The following is a 6,194-nucleotide window of genomic DNA, read 5'->3' as shown; positions in this document are numbered from 1 at the left end:
CAGCGATGGAGAAGACAAAACACTTACAAGGCAGCTGGAGGCCTTGAAAACGAAGGACACAGCACTGGAAAATAGATGTAGGAAATTTGATCTGAAAATCCAAGGCCTGGCAGAAGACCGAGAAGGATATGATCCGACAGCCTTCTTTGAAACATTCTTCTTCAACCTGTTTGGCTCCAGTGTCCCGGCACATTAAACTACAAATTGCGCACAGGTCTCCAAGTGGTCCCCCGTCAGCCGCCGCGCAATGTCATGGTAAGATTTCTGCAACTTCAAGATAAATTACACATAGGACTCTCTCAGGAGAAGGGCCATCTGAGCCTTGAAAGTACATGGATCCGAATATTCCCCGACTACTCAGTGGAGGTTCAGAAGCAGTCTTGAGAGATCACAGCATTGAGTATGGATTACGCGTTCTGGCGACGCTGATGGTGGACTACCAAGGAGAGAAAATGTCCTTCATATCCAGGCTGAAGTCGCTGCATTCCTAGCAGAGAATAACCTCACCAGAAAATACACAAGTCCTCCCCAAAAACAAAATGCTCAACATGAGTAGTGTGGTGCCTAGAGTGGGATTTGTTGGTTAAGCTTTCTGCTTATGAACTTGTGCCAAGTCCTTTAGGACTTTATGAGGGAACTGTAGTGGCAGTCCTTCTAGGCAGAGTTGCAAAGAAAAAGCCATATCTCAGACTGGCCAATAGAAAGTAAAGATTAAGATGGGCAAAAGGACACTGGACAGAGGAAGTCTGCCTAGAAGGCCAGCATCCCGGAGTCGCTTCTTCACTGTTGATGTTGAGACTGGTGTTTTGCGAGTACTGCCAGTTGAGGAACTTGTGCGGCGTCTGTTTCTCAAACAAGACATTCTAATGTACTTGTCCTCTTGCTCATTTGTGCATCTGTGCCTCCCACTCCTCTTTCTATTCTGGTTAGAGCCAGTTTGCGCTGTTCTGTGAAGGAGTAGTACGAGATCTTCAGTTTCTTGGCAATTTCTCGCATGGAATAGCCTTCATTTCTCAGGACAAGAATAGACTGACAAGTTTCAGAAGAAAGTTCTTTGTTTCTAGCCATTTTGAACTTGTAATCGAACCCACAAATGCTGATGCTCCAGATACTCAACTTGTCAGGGATTTCCTCTGATTGAGAACCATACTAGGCCGAAACATAGAAATACCCAAATCATAGAAAAACAAACATAGACAGCCCACCCCAACTCACGCCCTGACCATACTAAATAATGACAAAACAAAGGAAATAAAGGTCAGAACGTGACAGTACCCCCCTGCAGACTCCGGCCGCAAAACCTTAGGTCTGGGTGGGCGTCTGTCCGCGGTGGCGGCTCTGGCGCGGGACGCGGACCCCACTTCACCATTGTCTTAGTCCGCCTTATTGTCCGCCTCCGTGGCTTTCTAACCATGGCCACCCTTCTCAATGACCCCACTGGACAGAGGGGCGGAAGCTCGGGACAGAGGGGCGGCAGCTCGGGACAGAGGGGCGGCAGCTCGGGACAGAGGGGCGGCAGCTCGGGACAGAGGGGCGGCAGCTCGGGACAGAGGGGCAGGGGCTCTGGAGCCTCTGGGCTGAGGGGCTCTGGCGCAGCGCCGGACAGGCGGGAGACTCCGGCAGCAGCGCCAGACAGGCGGGAGACTCCGGCAGCAGCGCCAGACAGGCGGTACCACCTGCAGGGAGGAGACAGAGAGACAGCCTGGTGCGTGGGGCTGCCACAGGAACCACCAGGCTGGGGAGACCTTCAGGAGGCTTGGTGTTAGGAGGAGGCACCTGAAGGACCGGGCTGTGGGGGAGCACTGGAGCTCTGGTGCGCAACCTTGGCACCACTTCCCCAGGCTGGGCAACTACTCTAGCCCGGACCCTCCAGAGTGCAGGCACAGGTTGAACCGGGCTGTGGGTAAGCACGGGAGATCTAGTGCTTACTACACGCACCTCTCCCTTAGGCTCCACTCCCACATTTGCCCGGCATGAGCGGAGCGCAGGCAGAGGACACACTGCACCCTCCCAGCGCCCCGGAGACACAGCACGCAGAGCCGGCGCAGGATACCGTGGACCAAAACTGCGTACCGGCGACCAGACCCGCTGAGCAGGCACCATACGCCCTGGCTCGATGCCCACACTCGCATGGCACTTTCGGGGGGCTGCCCTATAGCGCACCGGGCTATGGGCACGTACTGGTGACACCGTGTGCTTAACCGCATAACACGGTGCCTGACCAGTAATGCGCTGCATATAATAAGCACGAGGAGTGAGCTCAGGTCTGCTACCTGGCTTAGTACCACACCTCGTCTGCCCCCCCCCCAAAAAAAAAATTCTTGGGGCTTCCGAAGAGGAGAGGCGAAAAGGATCAGAGGACCAATATGCGGCGTGGTAAGTGTCCATGGTTCTTTTAATATGTAAATGTACACATGAACAACTGACTACAAAAACAAGAAACGTGAAAACCCAAAACAGCCCTATCTGGTGCAAAACACAGAGACAGGAACAATCACCCACAAACACACAGTGAAATCCAGGCTACCTAAGTATGATTCTCAATCAGAGACAACTAATGACACCTGCCTCTGATTGAGAACCATACTAGGCCGAAACATAGAAATACCCAAATCATAGAAAAACAAACATAGACTGCCCACCCCAACCCACGCCCTGACCATACTAAATAATGACAAAACAAAGGAAATAAAGGTCAGAACGTGACACAACTAGTCTAAAGAAGGCCAGTTTTCAGCTGTGCTAACATAATTGCAAAAGGGTTTTCTAATGATCAATTAGCCTTTTAAAATGATAAACTTGGATTAGCTAACACAACTGCCATTGGAACACAGGAGTGATGGTTGCTGATAATGGGCATCTGTACCCCTATGTACAGTTGAAGTCGGAGGTTTACATACACCTTAACCAAATACATTTAAACTCAGTTTTTCCACAATTCCTGACATTTAATCCTCGTAAAAATGCCCTATCTTAGGTCAGTTAGGATCACCACTTTATTTTAAGAATGTGAAATGTCAAAATAATAGTGGAGAGAATGATTTATTTCAGCTTTTATTTCTTTCATCACATTCCCAGTGGGTCAGAAGTTTACATGCACTCAATTAGTATTTGGTAGCATTGCCTTTAAATTCTTTAACTTGGGTCAAACATTTTGGGTAGCCTTCCACAAGCTTCCCACAATAAGTTGGGTGAATTTTGGTCCATTCCTCCTGACAAAGCAGGTGTAACTGAGTCAGGTTTGTGGGCCTCCTTGCTCACACATGCTTTTTCAGTTCGGACCACAATTTTTCTATGCTATTGAGGTCAGGGCTTTGTGATGGCCACTCCAATACCTTGACTTTGTTGTCCTGAAGCCATTTTGCCACAACTTTGGAAGTATGCTTGGGGTCATCGTCCATCTGGAAGACCCATTTGCGACCAAGCTTCCTGACTGATGTCTTGAGATGTTGCTTCAATATATCCACATAATATTCCTCCCTCATGATATCATCTATTTTGTGAAGTGCACCAGTCCCTCCTGTAGGAAAGCATCCCCACAACATGATGCTGCCATCTCCCGTGCTTCACAGTTGGCATGGTGCCTCCCTCTTTTCCCTCTAAACATAACAATGGTCATTATGGCCAAATAGTTCTGTTTTTGTTTCATCAGACCAGAGGACATTTCTCCAAAAAGTATGATCTTTGTCCCCATGTGCAGTTGCAAACCTTAGTCCGGCTTTTTTATGGGGGTTTTGGAGCAGTGGCTTCTTCCTTGCTGAGCGGCCTTTCAGGTAATGTCGATATAGGACTGGTTTTACTGTGGATGTAGATACTTTTGTACCTGTTTCCTCCAGCATCTTCACAAGGTCCTTTGCTGTTTTTCTGGGATTGATTTGCACTTTTCGCACCAAAGTGTCTCTAGGAGACAGAACGCGTCTCTTTTCTGAGTGGTATGACGGCTGCGTGGTCCCATGGTGTTTATACTTGCGTACTATTGTTTGTACAGATGAACGTGGTACCTTCAGGAGTTTGATCTAGAAGAAAAAGAAACGCACACCTATTAAGACAAGGTGCTGGCTAGCGGAGTAGAAACTTAAAAATAAACGTAATACCAACGTTTCGACAGCCAAGCTATCTTCATCAGGGAGTTTCAGGAGTTTGAAAATTGCTCCCAAGGATGAACCAGACTTGTGGAGGTCTACAAAAAAAAATCTGAGGTCTTGGCTGATTTCTTTTGATTTTCCCATGATGTCAAGCAGAGGCACTGAGTTTGAAGGTAGGCCTTGAAATACATCCACAGGTACACCTCTAATTGACTCAAACTATGTCACGTAGTGTATCAGAACTTTCTAAAGCCATGACATCATTTTCTGGAATTTTCCAAGTTGTTTAAAGGCACAGTCAACTTAGTGTACTGTAAACTTGCCAAAACTATAGTTTGTTAACAAGAAATGTGTGGAGTGGTTGAAAAACTAGTTTTAATGACTCCAAACTAAGTGTATGTAAATATATATATATATATAAAAACCTTTGAATGAGTAGGTGTGTCCAAACTTTTGATTGGCACTATATATATATAGTGCCAATCAAAAGTTTGGACACACCTACTCATTCAAAGGTTTTTCTTAGACATAGTCCTGTTATGTCACAAACAGTGGGTTTGCATCGTGTCAGAAATGACAGGACATCCTGGTTCGCAATGACAGATGTGTCAATAAACAGTAGGATGCATGTCAGAATTAGTATGTCAGCCACCGGTCGCAACGCTTTGGTTCATGGTAGAACAGCCTGACACTGTGATATGGAAGTCTTCATCGTTATGTACCATAGCAAGTACATCATTAGATTTGAATGAATGGACATGACAACACTTTGTCCGCGGGTTTTATGACACGGTTGTCATTTTCATGTCAAAGAAAGTGTTACTCACTCTTCAGTCTGATGTTTCACTATTTAATCATTCTAAAACAGTCGTCCCCATCTTATACCGGCTCATTCGTTAAAAAGCCTGGCTTTCTGCCAAAGCAAAGATGCTTTCAGACGGAGCTCTGTGTGACACCCCAGCCAGCATTGACTGGCTGACTTCTTAGTGTGTGACACATTCAAAGCGCCTAGCCTTGACAATACTGATGAAGTTATTCTGTATGTCTTCACAATTGAGTACTACAAGTTGGGTATTTAAATGTAAATAACATTACTGGTTACTGCAATCACAGCTCTGAGGTAAACCGACCGCACCGCAGTGTTAAATCGGAGGGCTTTTCTGTACAGGGCCATTTCTGAGAGTGCCATGCAGGCAGTCACTGGGGCATGGAATCCAATTTACCTGAGTGCTAGTCAATGATTCAAAATCTAAAGCACATTCTGATCAATACAGGGGTTAACCAAAGTGATGAGTCTTATCTATTCCTCTCCTCTCCTCCTCTCGCGCTCACTCTTTCTTATTCTCTTTTCCTTCTCTGTCTCTCACTCTTCCTCTTTGTCCCTTATTTCTCTGCACCTCTATTTTCAGTCACTGTCTTACTCTCTCTCTCTCTCTCTCTCTCTCTCTGGTCCCATTGTCCAATTCTCTTGACTGTTTCTATGTCCATAGGGTTTTCCACAAGAGGGGCACAACCTACCAGTCGGTCAGTAATTAACACAAACGCGCATGCACACACACACACACACACACACACACACACACACACACACACACACACACACACACACACACACACACACACACACACACACACACACACACACACACACACACACACACACACACACACACACACACACACACACAGTAAATAACACAATTGATTTGCACCTTTGACTCATAAGAGAAATGAACTGTCCCCACATTGATGATACCGCTCATCCTTTTGTCCCCCCACATGATCCACACTAAGCCCAGGGGTCTGCTGCACATAACATTTTCATGAGAGTAAAATTCATAATTTATGTTCTATTCAAAGTACATTACCATGTTTCATGTGATGCTAATACAGATGTAGGATTTTAATTTGATCACTCTGTTGCAGGAGAACGTTCCTGCAATGGAGGATATGTAAAACTTGTAGTATATTTGAGGTTTAAAAAAGCTTCTGATGTTTGTAATTTCCACTGAAATTTCAGACTTGATTTTCCCTTAAAATGTATCAAGCCCTTCAAAAATGTCATTTTTTTTATAATCAATATAATAATTCACATTTCCTGTTGCTGTA

Source organism: Oncorhynchus keta, chromosome 6 (genome assembly GCF_023373465.1).
Source record: "Oncorhynchus keta strain PuntledgeMale-10-30-2019 chromosome 6, Oket_V2, whole genome shotgun sequence".
In the NCBI taxonomy this organism is placed as follows: Eukaryota; Metazoa; Chordata; class Actinopteri; order Salmoniformes; family Salmonidae; genus Oncorhynchus; species Oncorhynchus keta.
This window is presented reverse-complemented; position numbering follows the sequence as displayed.